Below are 17621 nucleotides of genomic sequence, written 5' to 3'. Positions count from 1 at the left end.
TTTAAACTTTTTTTTAGTTTTCTAAAATAATATGATTATAAAATAAAAGTGAAAGAGAATGAAAGTTTAGAGTAGGAATAGCGAGTGTGTACTATCTTTCTAGCTGTGTGGCTAGCACTGTAGAAACAGAACACAGATTGTGACTCATCAAAAGCAAGGAGAAAGATATACTAACAAAGCCCACCATTACATCCGTACACAGTGGCTTCTGCAACCATCATATAGCTGAACTCCTGCTGGACATACAGTACCTATATCTTTCCTTGGGGAGCAGGATGAGCCTAGCCTGGTAATACCAAACTCTGCTACTTCGCTTTGCTTCGTAGACGGAGTCTGGAAGGGCATAATTGACAAGTGTTTACTTTCTTGTCGGGGGGCGCTTGTCTGAAGTTTAAAATCATTGGTGTACCTGTAAAGTGGTTATGACGTCATTGGTTTAAGGGTTTACAGGTATGACATTTGGTTATGACATGTGTTATTTGCCGGCTCAGCCACCTCAAACTTCTACTGTAAACACAGTTATGCTGCGAAAACAAAACTATCGAGCGAAATACCGGAGTGAACATGGCTGTTCACAATCCCCATTATCACCTTGCCAGACTTTTTGGCCTCCCCAGTTTCTCGCTGACGATCGGTAACAGTTGATAAATTAAACTTTTCCCAAAACCTGTCGGGAGTAGGGCCACAACATCACCTCCATTCAAAATGTGAAACAAACACTCTTCTTGTTCGGGCTTCAGTTGGCAAATGCCGGGAATATCCTCCACAACAGAGCGAACAGCATTCTGTGTCTCCTTGTCCGCTGTCGTTTTCAATTTTCCTAACCTAAACTACAATCTTAAATTCGGCGCTTAGGGTCTACGTCACGGCTCTCAGACCGCCCTCTGTTCGTTGATTGGATGGCTGGTGCAGAGCTGGAGAGAATCTGGGAGCTGATTTGCTATCTCAGACGGAGTACAGAAGTGAACTGAAATTGAGCGGAAGTACGAAGTCTGACGTAGTCAGGCTAGGATGAGCCTGACTCCAAATCTAAAGTCGTCTCTTCACATTCTGTCCCCATGCTGACCTGTGCTGCCCGGACTCCCAAACGAGAGCATAACAAAGCTGCTAGAGGATGATTCACTGACCCCGAGCCCCTGGGGAAGAGTGGGCACATGCCACATCACAGACACTGAAGAGAAACGACAAAACTGAGACAGTCTGATGACTTGAGGAGATCAGAAGGATAACAGATGGAAATGTAACCATTAGTGCTGACAGTTTTTGGAAAAGAGCACTGCGAGGGATTAAATGAAAAGGATATGTAGAATATATACAAGTATACAGTATATATAATAATTGGAAAAAGCTATCTGTTAGCATTACCATTCAACTCATTGGCAGTTAGAAATGTGCTCTCTAGATACAAGCCAATCACCTGAGACGTTGTGACTAATTACTCTAGAGGAGGCATATTCACATTATTTTTATTAGAATATTCAGCTACTTTTAAACCGGATGCAATGAAAAAAATATATGTTTTTTGGAACCAACTGGAACCAACTGATTCACAAATGGTATTCACACCATCTACCAGTCAAACGGTGTGAAAAACCTATGAAAAATTAAATTTTTCTTAAGATTCATGGAAAGTTTCTTAAGGAAGTTCATCATTGGATCACAGTTTACATTGATTGTTGAATACTTGTGCTCATACACAATTTTATCTGTAGCTACTGTAATGTATTGTAATGCTTAATGTTTGAAACCCAACACATTTCTTAAACATCTTAACTTTGAGGGTTTAAGACAAGTTGGAGATTTGAAATTAACTTTAATAACTAATTTACAATGATTTTTAAGAACATTCTCTTCAGGAATTCAAATTCTTAAGTTTTGTCTTTAGGAGAGAAAAAAAGACAAGAAAATTAATAAGAAATATAATTAAAATAGCAGTTAAAAATAATTTAATTCTTAAGAATGTTTCGTGGATCTAGCCCCAGGTTTGCTGAATCCAGAATGAAAAAAAAAAGTATAATAAAATATATTTATAATTAAGTCACTAAATAGGCCTACCTAAAAAAAGTTGTACCTTTCCTGTCGAAAAGTCATTCATTAAAGATGTACACCTTTCTTTCTTACCTACTTCTGTTTCGCAAACAATAAATAACCTTTGTTTTCTAAACACAAACCGCTCTGGGAGGAAATCTGGTCTACTCGAGTACCCAGAAATAGCAGGGACCATCCCAGCGGTGTTGTCAGAAGCGGGCAGCGACACAGCTGCTAATCAATAGCAGTCACAAGGTTTAAAAAGGCTAGAGTGGCGGAATCACTTTGACAAGAGTTCGGCTGAAACTGAACCTTTTGTTTGAGATGTATCAGTAGGTAGCACGCGTCTGCGACCTCCAGTCACTTTTCCATGCAGGAAGGGAGACGGCAGAAGGACATCTGTGGGGAGTTAGCATTGAGGAGAGACGAGGATTAAGCCAAATTTCATTTCAGGATTTGCTGCTTTCCAGGCGATCTTTCTCCCTCTTGTGGAGAAAAATCTCCTACTGGACTGGTAATCTATATGTTTTTGAGTATTAAAAAGGATAGCCGGTCTATTGAATGCACAACAAAAACAAACTATTTTTGTGTGTGGCTAAAAGTGCAGTTGTTTTGCAAGGCTTCTGGAGGTATATTTCTTCTGAAAAGGGCCGGAGAGATAAAAGTGCAGCTGGCAGAAGGGCTGCCAGCACTGATCCTCCTTTCTACAACAATGAAATTAAAAAATAAAAAGCCAATGACCGGGGGGCAGAGCAAAACCGGACTTATTTTTTCCTGCCGGATTTGCCAAGGGTCCCATTAACAGTGGGGCCATCTCTGTAACACACATTAAGCAACTTACTGACACAAACCCACACACATTTCAGGAATTATCTATGCTGTATCATAAAAATATAATCCCTAACTTTATGCACACAAAAGAAAGAGACAAGCATGCTGAAACAGCAATGTGCTAGCTGAGCAGGAAGTTATCCCTGAGCAAATAGTCTGCGGTAGTCCAGGCCTATGGGCCAAACACACAGGAAGCTTAACATCTGTAGCCATGAACAACCTGTTTGTGAGAACACACAAATCCCTAATTAGGCCTCTATAAAAGTGAATATGAACACCATGTTTTCGAACTTTCCTACTTTCCAAAGCCACCCGGTGCAGCTGCAGAGGAATGCAGAGAATTGTGAGCACATTTGTTCAGGAATGGTTTTTACAAGCTCTCTGAGAACTTCTGTTGGACAGCACCAATCTGCCTGCGGAAAGTGTGGGACTGTTAAAGCTTCCTGTATTCTGAAACACGGAGACAAAACTAGTTCAGTGCAGCATCTGTTAAGCAGCACACACTACACTTGGGAGTAGATGCCATGTCTAAAAGACATATAAGCATAAAAGGTTTGCTGTGCACATGCATGAGATCATATGGAAAATCTGTCCACAAGTCTGAAAACACTAGTGAAAATACTTCTGAAACTGAACTAAAAATGCATTTAGAATGTAATGCTAAATATTTATTCACCAATTATTTTATCAGCATAAAAGTGAGTAAAAACTTTAACTGAAGAAATAATGTAAAAAATCTAAATTAAAATAATAACAACATTTTATTTTAAAGTAATAAACTATTATTATTATTTGTAATTAATAATAATAATATAATTATATTATAAAAAATTTTATATTAATGTTAAACATTATAAAGTACATTTCAAATTACATTTAAATTACATTTTTAAATGTGGTCTCAGATATTTCCACTGCACTGTGGTACTGAATTATTATCATACTTATGTGCCATGGTATTTTTTTCTTAAACACAAACTGTATATATATATATATAGGACTGTAAAAAAATCAGTAATGTAATTGTACTTTTTGTAATCATAAGGTTAACACAGGTTTTTGTAAGCATAGGGTTATCATTTACTGATTGCGCTGTATTGTTAAAAAATAATTTAAACAGAAGCCACATTAAGTCTTGATGTCTCATACAGAAGCAGAACAATATCCTTAAAAGATAGCGGTGTCTCTATTGTGATCTTTTGTTATGTCATTGACTTTCCAATACACAAACCACCATCTTCCTTTCACTCATGATTTCAAACAATATGTGCAACGAAAGCATGCTGACATTCTCCCTCTCTCTATCGTGCTTTCAGTCTTCCCAAGGTGAGGGCACAAGTTCTGCTTGGTCAGCCATGGGTGTTGCCACGTCACTGACTGGTCTGCCAGAGTCATGGATTTCAGGGTTTCTAGGCAGCAGTGGTTAATTCCCCAGGCCCTACATAGTCTCTTTCTCATCAAGCCTGACACTCACTCACTCTCTCTCTCTCTTCAGGGGAAAAAAACTCTGGCCAGGCCCTTAGCCAAAAGCCTTGGAGATAAGCTGCTAATAGGAAACAATCTACAGCTAATGCACACATTCCTCAGTGAAAGCATCTTTTAATAACAAAAACAGAGTGCTTCCCCTCTTCTCTCCTGTTTCCATGGCCCCTTTCTAATCAAAGCTGCTGATAGAGTGAGATAGCAGGAGAGAAAAAGATGCATTCTCCTGTTGTTACAGACAGAAGACATTGATAAACACACAGCAAAACAATCAGAGCGTGCTGCTACCTGAAGAGGAATTGGCTGAAAAGCGTAGGTGTGGCACCTTATCCCTGAGGTTTTGCACGATTAAATGATTATAGAGGGAAATGAAAGAGAAAGACGTGGAGAGCAGGCAGCAATCTATAACAAATGGGCAAAAAGTCAGGCCCATGGCGTACGCAGACGTACACACTTCAAGCCGGCTTGTTTGTTTGATGCCCTGCTGCTACGTTTTTCCTGCAGATGCTGGGAGCGATCCCAGAAGCCACCGCTGTGCAGTGTGAGAGCGAGCCAAAAAACACGAACACCGATCTCCACCGTGATCTGAGATTCAGCTCGCAGATGTGCCGACAAGTATAAGTGAGCACAAGAAGTCATGAGAGCCGGGCGGCTCCAGGTCCATCTTGCTATGATTATAGCTACAGTCACGTTGTAATTGGCTGCGAGCTGTTTATGGGTAGAGAAAACACATATGGACTTGCCCCTTTCATTTTAAGGCTGCTGCACATCTCCTGATTACGTCTCCTCCTCTATTGCACCCGTTCCATCACTGACACCATTGGCGCAGCCAAACCCTTGATGGACGGCTGTGCTGCGCGGGAGCTGTTGCTGAGCAACGCCTGTAAACAATTGGAATGTTTGTGCTTTGTTTATTCGTATCACACTGTGAATCGTCATGCCAAATCAGCTTGTGTTTTCTCTAAACAATCTTGGTGTGCTGTCATATTATGATACCTGGAAAAGCTGTCAGCAGATTTGCTTAAGATTACCTTACAATGCAACTGCCAAATAGTCTGCAGACCCCCCCCCCCCAAAAAAAAAACAAAACAAAACAAAAAAAGGCAGCATTTATGGCCCTTAATGAAGCATAACAGCCACCGTCAGCACTCATGCTACATTATGCCACACTCACCTCAAATGCCACCTGCACTGAGTAATATGACAAATGACACAGTCATGCATAAACATTTCTACAGTCCTTTTTTAGCAAAGCTCAGAGCAGAAATGACTGTGCAAAGCTTTGCCTTGATTGTTTTGAAGAAGTTGTTAAAAAAAAAAACATTTTGTCGTTCATTTGACCTCATGGCAAACCAAACCTGTATCTGACTAACACAAAAAGTTTTCCCCCACCCAGTTGTTTTGCACCCTATTAACTTTCATTATTGACGAAAACAGTTTAAGGATTAACTACAGCATTTTATTTTATGTTCAATGGAACAAAGAAAGCAGAATAAGTTGTAGAAATTATTACAGATTTGTTAATATAAAATTAATACATTAATATAAAACTACTATGTAGTAAAACTACTACTACTATATATACTGTATATATCACACACAGACACACACACACATATTCAACAGACATTGAATATACACAATATATTCAATGATTTTATGTATGAATTGCATTTTTTTATGTATAAAAAAAAGAAAAAAGATCTGTAAAGTTCATTTTTTTAAGCATTGGGGTTTCTTTAATCTCTCAAGTGCACAGTCATAAACTGCCCATTTCGAGTATCTCAGAGGCTTCACTAAGGAATATAGTATGGATCAAAGAAGCTATGTCTTCCTGTATAAAAAGCCTATAGACCAGAAGCTTACTTGTTTGTCTAAAACAATTAAGGTCGTTATGAGGGGGGTCCCTGACAAATAACTACCAGCTGATAATGCTTTGGCAAACTCCAGAGGAGGTTTGGGGGGTAGTAAAAAGGGGGCCAAATGCTCTTTAATTATACAAGGTGCTGCCAATTTGAACTGTCAAGCAAATCAGGATCAGCATGCATTCACCCCCCCCCCCTTGATTCCTGATTGAGTCTGGTCATTATTCAGATGGATCTCATTTTCACACATGGAACCAATATGCCGGCCAGATGTTTATTTGCAGTCTGGTACCGAGCACAACGACTCATCTACACGCAACGGCAGGTTCTCTCAACACTATGGCTGTCGTCTCACACCCTAGACAGGAGCAAAGGACATGAAAGAGGAGGAGGGACAGATTGATGGAGAAAGAGGAGAAAAAAAAAAAGTCTGGTAAATCCACTGTCAGGTCAATGACTTTTGTTGTGCATAGTTAAAACGGATGTCTCATTGCAGTTGGCCTGGCTCTGGAGTTGGACCTCCGTGTTCAAACAAGCAAGCTTTGGTCAGAAAATCAAAAGCATAATTCATTCATATAAACATTCAAATTATGCAGTAATGTCCCCCGCCCCCATCTCTCTCATCTTCTTCCGTAGGTCATAAATAGCTCTGCTCGGATTCTGGTTTTAGAGCCCGCCTGCATTATTAGGGCCACCTGGCTGTTTCTGGCACTGTTCAATGAGCGAACCAGGTTTTTCAAATGAAGCCAAATGATTGCCTCCTCGTTAAATGCAGAAATGATCTGTAGTGACGTATTGCCAATCCAAATTTAGATCTGCTTTAATTCTGAGTGAGTTTAAAGAGTGAGGAGTGAGTTTGAGTGAGTCCTGATACAGGATGGAGGACAAAAGATTTTATAGTCTCTTCAGGTCATGCTTTCCAACTGCTGTAATTTTTAACTAAAACAAATGATTTATATAATATTTGTTCATTGTTTGTTTAAATGTTGCATTGACAAATAATCCAAGTTGAAGTACTAAATTAACTAAAACTGAAATAAAAATCTATTTATGTAAAACAGAAATACAAAAAAAAAGAAAATGACTTTACTAAAATTAAAACTATAAAAATATACAAATAAAAGCTCATTCAAAAATATTAATAAATTCTATAATAGTATTTAAATAACATTGATGGTTTAATTACGCAGCAGATCTGAATGATACAATTTCATAAAGACCACTCCTGTCAATTTAAGACAAATATAGGGAAATCAATTTGAAAAAATGAGGGAAAATTCTGAAACTGATTAAAATATTTAAGCGATTATTATCCCTATATTTAACAGATGGAGGTGGTTCAGAGTTAAGTAATGGTTGACTTTGTACAATATAAGCTGTGATGTGAATGGCTGATGATACTCGCAGGTATCTTATCTGCTCTTCTATGAAATTTAATAAGTGAATTGCAGTCATGCTAGTAACACCAGTTACCACTGTATTGTTTAGTGTGAAAGAGGATGAAACGTTATGGGTTATGGAGAGAGGGTGTATGTGGAGGGGAGTGGGTGCATGGAATCAGGACAGATGAGACACCGATCATCTAACACCCCACTCCAAAACCAGATGTTTGAACACATACATATTTACATTTGGCTACTTCAGCCCCCACACCCCACCTCAACTTTCTGCACATCATTTGAACAAGATCTACATATATAAAACAGGCGTGATACACACACACACACACACACACACACACACACACAAAAAGGATCGGAAATATATCTACCATGGGGCTGCAGAATTCATATTGATTTCTGATTCATATTAAAAAAACATTACACAAAGCATTACACAATTAAAGAATAAAAATAACTAACCACCATCCTGTGATTGAACAAATTATGCTCAATGGCATTTTGAGCGCACTCGTGTTTTGCATAGCGTCTCCAAACCCAGATAGCGTTACACCCTCTCATTTAAAATTTCACTTGGGTTCAAATGTAAATAACGTTGCAGAAAGGTGGGGCTGAGGATGTATGGCTGGCAAAGTTTTATCATCACTGACATTTATTGTCATTATAAAGGTTTTGGTGAATGAAAGCAGACGTGGGTGGTAAGGAGGCAGGTTTCCGGCACTACTTAACAAGGTGATTCGGTGCAGCTGTGGCTGGAACATTTAAAAGGTGGGCACACAAAACACTGAACACAGTCCAACCTGTTACCACATACAGCAAAAAAAGAGAGAACCATATAACAATCTCGGCTTTCATTAGAAAGATAGTTTTGCATAATATTAGGTTTTGATAACAATTCAGAACAAAATAACTTTTCTTTGTGAGGTACAGGCCATACATGTTAAGGTTGTGTGAGAATATAAGCTAAGCTGAGGTATGCGACCACACATAACAGAAGGTGCAGTGTACTTCACATAAGTGCCATTCAGACTCAGAGTCGATAAATTAATCGGTCGTTGAAAAAAGGTGGAAATTCACATGGCGTATGGAAGCAACGCTGAGCAAACATGTTATGAGAGCAGCCGGCCGTAACTGAAAGGACTTGATTTAGGATGGTGGAGAAGGATGTAATCATGGCAGACAGACACATGAGTGAATTACCGCCGATTATGTCTTTGCTTCAACTTTAAACACAATCTGACCATTATGGGCCACGGAACAGCAAACTTTGCTCACAACCTCGCCATCCTTTCCATTCTACCCCCTGCCCAGTGCAGCCAAACCTCAGAAACAGGACGAATACACACATGCACACTGGCCTGGTCTGGCGTGGTCGGCAGGCTGCACAAGGGTGTCAGTTTGTTTCTGCAGCAGTCAAATTTCCCATCACTCCATAGACAAAAATAAACAGCGGCGTCCTGGAAGACTGTTGAAACGGCTCAGTGTATTCCGCCCCCTCAGACGGTGAGGTCATGAAAAACTCTCCGCTTGCCCGCAGACCGTAGACTGCAGCAGGTAGTCACATTCCCTCTCCTCTTTTTTTTTCTCTTCCCTCCCGTCCTTGCTCATAAAATGTGGCACTCTAATACAGAATTCGTCTGCGAGATGCAGAGGAAGGTTTTCCACTTCCTGTCTGGGCAACATCAGCACGATTCTCGAACAAAAAGAGACGTGAAAACATAAACACACACTAGTTCTATGACAAACAAACACTGAAATAAACAAAAACTTGCTGAGAATAGCAATTAGAGAAGAAAAGTCTCTGTTTTTCTGTGTAAGACCGTTCAACTCATAAACCGAAACGTTCAGTACCGACAAAAACCAAACAGAGCTCAATCAGTGGAGGCGCTGTCGAAGACTGATGTGTGCAGGGTTGCAGGCTATAAGACATTTCCAGAGTGCAGGTGAGGGGGGTGTATTATCCTTAAATCAAACTACACTGCAACACTCACCTTCCTCTACAAGGGCTGCACGGCCAGAAAAGGTCACTTGGGGATGTTGCAAAGACAAAAAGTAAAAAATGCATTGCAAAGTGTTGGTTAAAAAGCCCAGAAATATAGAGAAAATATATAATGAGAAAAAAAACTGTTACAGGAATCTGTAGACTTTCCAAGAATACGATTTTGATGTCTAACAATTTGGAAGCATCAGAAGGACAATTTTAGTATTTTGTGAAAACTACAAGATATGCTAAAAAAACAAAACAAAAAACAAAAAAACAATTATCTACATTTTTGGCATGTCCCAGCTTAGAGGTCTTAACCTTCTTGATGTCTCGAGTCATGTTTTTGACATTATCCGTTGAACCACTAAGTAATGACAAGAGATGTAGATTATCTGTTCAACTGCTATTTATTGTCACTTTTGAATATAAACTCCTTTTAATTACCAAAAACCAATTGTTCAATTTTGTCCAATTTCTGAGTGACAGCTAACTTTAGGCTAAATTTGCAACCCCATTACCTTTTGTTATGCATGTATGCATTTATTAATTAATTACATGGTAACACACTAAAATAGGATTCAATAGGTTAAGATAAGTTAGTGTCATTGAGAATTAATTTTTGCATCAGTTACTACTAATTTATATAATTAATGTTTGCTCATAATACATTCATGTTTATACAACCAAAAGCAAAAAAACATTAGTATGCTTTGTACTGAAATAAATAGAAATCTAGATCAATCCATGCTCTAAATATTGTCAGTTCATGATACCTAATGTATTAACTAATGTTACAAATTCAGAAGTGTTCCTTCTCATAAAAAAGTTGTAATTTTAATTTAATGTTTATTTAATTTTCATTTAATGTATTATTCTGTATTTAGACCAATATTTTGGTAAAAGGGTTGTAAAAACTGCAAAGCTCAAATAAAATGAATAGAAAAAGCAGCTCATTTAATATTTAGTTTGACCTCCTGAGGTGCACAGTCAGCACTTTCTAAAGGTAACCTAATTTCTCATCCATTTGTTGAAAAAAAAGAAAATGGCCCTTTTTTTCACCTTCCTTATAGAAAGTGTCCAGTATGCCAGGTTGGCTGAGAGATTCTCCCTGTATCCTGTGGCAAGTACTCTACAATGACAGACAGTGAACAACTTAAAAAAAAAAAAAGAAGAAAAGTTCTGTCTTCCTGTGCTGAAACACACACAGCCGAAGGATTATGACGGGTCATGTGGGGAACGCAGGTAGGGCTTCAATGACTACTCCTGGACGAAGAGAAAGATTAGAGAGCCTAGTCATTTGTAAAATGTCATCAGTAATTACAGAATTATGATAATGATGATAAGCAGAAAAGATTATTTATCATTTGCCTATTTTTTCTCCTCAACAGGAAACAGCCCCACCCATCCCATTCATCTGCACTGGTGAAGTGGAACTACATCTATGTAATATTCCTCCTCAGGTCTGGCTCCACACCATTACAAAGGGGATGGAGTAAGAAGAATAAAAGAAAAGGCTATAAAGAAGAAAATGAAATACATTAAGAAAGAAATCCCAATGAAAATTCAATATAGGCTACTGGAGTCCCAGAAACATACAGAGTTATCAAAGCAGCTGTCACTAAATATAATTTGAGGCAGTGGGTGGAAATGTAAACGATGGCAGACCTAATGAATTTCATTTCAGGCCTGCCCAAAGTTGACGTACTGTTTATCACAACACTTTTCTCCTTGCAATGACTCATTTACCCTGTACTGGCATTTGCCCGCACTTTGAGGCCTGTGAACATTTCACAGTAAATTGAGTGCTATGGGTGAAGAATTTAAGGTGTATTTGTCACATAATAAATACACAAATGGGAAACACAATACAGAGATATTTCTCTTCACTAGATGGCTAGGCAAAGCTGTAAAAAACACAGGAGTTTGCAACAGTAAAGAGTAGCAAGGAATAAGCAATAATGTGAAACAGCAATGGTAGTTCATCTAGTGCTGCATTTTACAGGAATGGAATAACCACAGGGGGATCGGAGGCAACTGTAAAGAACTAAAACTTCTTCAATAACACTTTTTAAATATATGCAGTTGATTTCTCTTAATGTCTGAGAAATAAAAATTGTTTTTAACTATAATGTGATTAACTATAATGATAAACTACAAATTGTTAAAAGTGAGTACATTTCACACAGTGTTGCCAATTGCTTTGGAACCACAATGGCTGGATCGTTTTTTTGTACAATAGCTCTGAATGATTGAACAGATTGAATCACTCAGTAGACTGAATGATTCAATGACTCACCCATAGGTTTTTTTCTCACTTTTTCACTTTGATTGATAAAAACATTGTAAATTCCCAGTACGGGAAACTGACTGATGTAAATAATTAAAATAATTAAAATGTAGGTAATGTTTTTTTTTTCCAGTAATAATTCTGTATTAATTCACACATTATCACTGATAGCTAAAATAATTAGTTTTAATAATTTTAAATGGATTTTAATTAAAAAAAGCAATGTTTTAATTTAAACCAATGTTACACTTGCTCCAGGTAACACACCATACTATAACAAAATCCTGCTCAATGTACGATTTTTCCTGCATAACTGATTCAACTGCATAATAAACCAAAAATTATTTTGAAGGAAAACTCTTCTTCTTCTGTTCTCGTTCTAGAACCATCTTAAAGAAACAAAAATGTTGTCCTTTGTACAGTATCCAAACAAGCCTTGGATCTAAAATTACAATATATATATTTATATCCATAAGCATCATCAATATGCAAATCAGAATCTAATAGATCCTTAATGAAGAACATGCTTGTTGTAATCAAAGCTTACTGTTCCTAAGCCACTATCCCTCTTTGATACTCAATGGGTAATCGTGCATTCAGAGACATGTGGACACAAAGTGCTAGGGGAAATGAGTTGCTAGTTCCTTCGGTTTTGTGCAGGGAAACCTGACTGAAAGAAATGATTTGGTATTTTGGGGATCAGCAGGAGAAAATGACACCGGTTGCTCGGTTGTTCTCACCTGAAGGGGTTGAAAAACTTCACTAGAAAGGGGTCCTGGAAACGGCAATTCTGACTAAAAGCTGACATGGGCAGCAAGCTGGCAACCCTTCTAAAACCACGGAAATGCTCCCGAGCCGACATAGGGAATAGGGAAATGGGAAGCTCTAGCCGGCATACACTCCAGGAGCTAAACAAAGGGGCTGCCGTATTAGCAAAATACCCAGACAGAAGTCTTTCATAGCAGAAATGGTGGAGAAAGGTGAGGGAGGGAGGCTCCCCAGGGAGAAACCATCTGTCTGCAGAAAGGTACGAAGCATCTCACCCTCCTCACCTGTGCCACCAATCATTCCAATTTCTGCCACTCCATATCATGGATACAGCAATTAGTACATAATCTCCCACATTCATCCACACAGCTGCTCAAACATGCCATTAACTTCACAGAACAGGATTGGTAAAGCCTTCTTAGAGAAGAGGCTACCTGGGTAATACAACAGCTGTTTTATTTAATGTCATTGTGCACCCCTGTGCATCACTTGTCTGATGTGCCTGCCCCATTCTGCAAGGTAATCACACATTTACTGGCTGCCAAGCACAGCTGTCTTGTGTTTGTGTTTGTTTAGAGACCTCTGGCTCCTCCCCCTTATCCCTTGCTACTGAGCTTGCTGTTGAAAGTGAAAGTGTCGTGACATAGAGCCAAGTATGGTGACCCAAACTCAGAATTCGTGCTCTGCATTTAACCCATGCAAATTGCGCACACGCACACACACACACACACACACAATGTGAACAAGGGAACCTAAGCCGTGGTAATGCCGGCCTGAGACTCGAACCCACAACCTTAGGGTTAGGAGTCAAACTCTCTAACCATTAGGCTACAACTCATTTCTGAACCAGTGTCATCTCCTGAAGCCTGGCACCTTATATTCAGCAGAATAATAGGTAAGCCATCTCTTCATTAGACTGCAAAGAGAAGCTAATCAGCAGCTACAAAAGACACCTTCCCCTTTCATTCCTCTTTCCACAACGTTCCTTTCCTGTTGTCTATCCATACGGCATGTTAAATGAGAACAAAACTACAAATCCAAAGAGGGAACTCGGGGTGGGGGAAAAGCATGTGAAAAAATTGGCAAAGGAAGGGAGAAAACAGTGAACGTCACCTTCCTCAAAGGCCCAGTTAATCCAACACTCAGCAAAAATTTAACAGCAGATTGTATTCATTAAGGAACAAAAAGGGGCTCCTGTCTCTTTGATGTGGGCAAGGCGGCACTGGACTCTGGAATCCACAGCCAGGCTTGGTGTCAGATTGGGATCAAATGTGGTCAGAATCATATCTAAACAGGAATCTGGGATGGAAAGCGTTCCAGGAAAGCTGACCACACATGAACAGAAACAAAAGGAAATGGGTGAAGAAAAAAAATGGAGCTGAAAGCCATTAGTTTGGTTTCACATGCCTGTACGCTCTCTCACATAATATGACACAAACAGATCGTCACTGACCTTGTATGAGTTTTGAGACTTTGGCTGTCACATTTAAAAAGAAGTATAGAATTATATTAACATTTGTATAGTATATAAAACTGTATAGCTCTTAAATTATATAAATATGTGTAAAAAAAAGTCTATTATAAAATTATTTGTATCCATTTAATTCGTTTAAAAATATACAATATATATATATATATATATATATATATATATATATATATATATATATATATATATATATATATATATATTTTTTTTTTTTTTTTTTTTTTTTTTATGAAGCTAAAATAACAGAAAATGAAAATAAAAATAAATAAATAAATAAAATAATTAAAAAGGCAGTAGTAAAACATCTACTGATCACCTACCAATTAATTCAGCATGTTCTCAATCAGTCATCCTTCACATCTGTTGACTTTTAGGGGTTTAAAAAAAGAAAATCTCAAAATAATAAAACAACAGGTAATGAAGGTTGGGCTGATGCAAATCACATCAAACACTATTCTGAAGATCTTCATGCAACACTAGCTGAATGCTATTCAGTGCTACAAAGACAGAGGATCAAGTTTGCAAAGTCTAAGTAGAGACCACTGGGAGCAAAGTTCAGTATGATCTGCAGGGTTGTGGCTGGAGGCTTAATTATGTAATAACAATAGGATTAACTTTAGAGATACTGAAGTTCTAAGAAACGACATAAAAGGATAACCGCATGATTAGTCTTCACAGATGAAAAAGCATATCCGTTTGCTCCAGGGGTTGACCAATGCAAGCACCAAGCACAGCGGGAATATCAATCTGGGGCAATTAACGTGACCTGCAACTGGCAGGAGGTCAGCTGCAAAAAAAGCGTACCTTTTGAACACAACCCTAAACAATGACTGTGTGGCAGAGTTCAGCCACAATGCATCGGGGGGTTAATTGCTGATCGCTGGACAGGCTAGAGAAGGCGCCAGCAGGCAGATTCTGGGTAGCATGCAGGAGAACGCTGGACCAGGAATAATGAGCTCTGACATGAGGCGATGCCGGTAACGGGCCAGCAGGCCGAATGCTGCCACAGGGACAGAATGCCTCTCTATGGGTATGCAGCAAGACAGGAGGAAGCTGAAATTCAGAGTCAAGGGCAAACAGGCATTTAAAAAATAGGGAGGCTTGTTGTTTAATCATCAATTTAAGACATTAGAGAAAAGGGAGATTTCTAGAGACTGCTTAAAATACAATGACCTTTCTTACCATTAATGTACAGATGTATATAGATTAGATATAGTATTAATATATAGATTTGAACATGAATCGAACAACGCATTGACTTGCAATGAATAGAATGGTTTCTATGTCTCAAAGGACAAAAATGACACAAAATTCTGCTCCACAAGAAAAGCTGACATCCAGATCCCTTACCATTTTTGCTCAATGATTTATGTTGAGGGAAATTATGTTCATTAGTGTCTTACAGTGTCATTAGTTTAATATTCTAAAGGTTAGCCCAGATTAGAAGAAATCAAATATTCTTTGGAGAGTCACAAAAATTGAATCGACTGAAAAAAAAAAACTGAATAAAAAAAACACATTTTATTTTCATTGTGATTTAAATACATTTGTTGCATAAACTAAACTAAAAACTGTGGCTTACAGAATTTTTTATTTATCCCACTCTATCTACTTTTACAAAGTTGTGGTAACTTAGTCACTAAGTGGGAGGATGGAAGATGATAATATTGTAGGCGATGCGGATCTTTATTTTATTTATTTTTTTATTGCTGCAATCAACTAATAAATGTTAGCTAAACGTGAGAAACAAAAAGTGGTTTATAATTATAACACTTTTTTCCAGAATTCATAAAGACAGTAGATCAATGTCTATGCCACTAAATAAGTATTCATTATCAAGTATGCAACAAAATCCAAGAAGAGCATGAAAGAAAAAATCTGTTCTCTGGTTTCTAAAAAGGCAATTCCCAAGCCAAACCCCTTCATCACAAAGTCTCCGTCTCAGTTATCAATCTCCTCTCCAAATCTGAGTGCTGAAACAGGTCTGAGCCTTGGCTCCAGACTGGGTTCTTCAGGTTCTTTGATAAGGAACCCCTCCCTGGCTGAGCTGCGTTTCATAATGCGATAGATGACTCACACGCCAAGTCATGGTAACTCAAAAAATATTGTTACGGACTTCAGATCCCTTCTGAGTCCCATTAAGCCCTAGCAGTCCCAAAAAAATGTTCTGATTCAACATTTCCTGAGGGCTAGAGGCCTCCGCCTCCACCCCGAAGCTTTCACACACTCACTGACACGCCTAGCCTAATGACTTAACCACTGAACGTACCACGCCCTGCCCTCTTCTCCTGCCAACCGGTTTCCAGAACCCTCCAGGGAGGACGTATGGCTCGCAAACCCCATTGCCATTCGCTTTCCTTTTCTTTTTGGGCCAGCATGTTACATCAGTGATGCCTTTTGGATAGGAGATGCACATGAAGGAACGAATCCCAGCAAGGGCCTTTTGTTACTCAGAGCTCTGCATTTAAGGGACTGACTTAAAACATAGGCAAACAAGAAGGGTAGTGAACGGAAATTATGTCAGAAAATTGAGGGAGAGCCACTCCTTCTCGCTGTCAGCCGACTTGGTGATCAAAAAGGAACATGGAGCTTTAACGTATACATAAATACACAGAATACATTGCCAAGCTGTTGAATCCACACCATCGCACGACCTTGAGTTTGGAGAAAGACATTTAACCACAGCCTAATTTTGCTCCAAATGTCGGACAGTGAATGCATTACATGAAAAAGCCTTTCTAGAACTCTTGTTTTCACTAGCTGTGCATCTTTAAGCAGTCTCCGCCTGTCATTTTTCGCCCTGCTCACCTTTAACAACTGCATGAAAAAAACAGAATCTCTACCCAAATCACAGTGACACTAAAGACATTATACGTCCTGATTTTTATACGCTCATCATAACACATGCTTCCTTGCAGCTGAAGCCACTGTGTCAGATTCACCATGTTATCTGCCTGACAGGTGACAAACACAAATACATTGTTACAGATATAAGACAGCCATTACGTACAGGTCATTGCGTTGTGTTTACGTCCATCATCACAAACTTATGATATGTTTTCATCTTGACACTGGTGCAGATGGTAATTGACAGAAATGAAATATGGGAGGGGTGGGCAATATGACCATGATATGAGAAATGTTATTTCATGATCTATATACTATTTATATATCTAGAGTTATTTTTGTTGTATAAAAAAGAAGAATCAAATTACTACAGAAAATTACTACGACAGAAAACTACTACTACTGTTAAAAGTGAAACATTAAAAATGAAAAGAAATAGTGTGATATCAATAGAGTGATGTAAGAAAGAAGTAACAAGATCTCTTGTATGAGCTATTTTAATGACATAATCCACCCGACCAGATTAAGCAGAGCACTGCTTCCTCACAAAGTGTGTATCGGTTATAATTTCCATCACTGAGGTGTGCAGTGCAATCTAAACTCTGAGGGTACAGGGCACAACGGCAGCTGCATTCATCAC

General features: G+C 38.6%; 1 protein-coding gene across 3 annotated transcripts in view; it reads right to left on the bottom strand.

Annotated features, from left to right (window-relative positions):
• Nucleotides 1-17621, bottom strand: part of LOC132104208 (zinc finger transcription factor Trps1-like) — a 121458-nt gene that overhangs the window by 43295 nt on the left and 60542 nt on the right. The window lies entirely within an intron of this gene.

Source organism: Carassius carassius, chromosome 25, assembly GCF_963082965.1.
Source record: "Carassius carassius chromosome 25, fCarCar2.1, whole genome shotgun sequence".
Classification (NCBI taxonomy): domain Eukaryota; kingdom Metazoa; phylum Chordata; class Actinopteri; order Cypriniformes; family Cyprinidae; genus Carassius; species Carassius carassius.
Note: the sequence above shows the minus strand (reverse complement) of the source record. Positions and strands in the feature narration are given on the sequence as shown.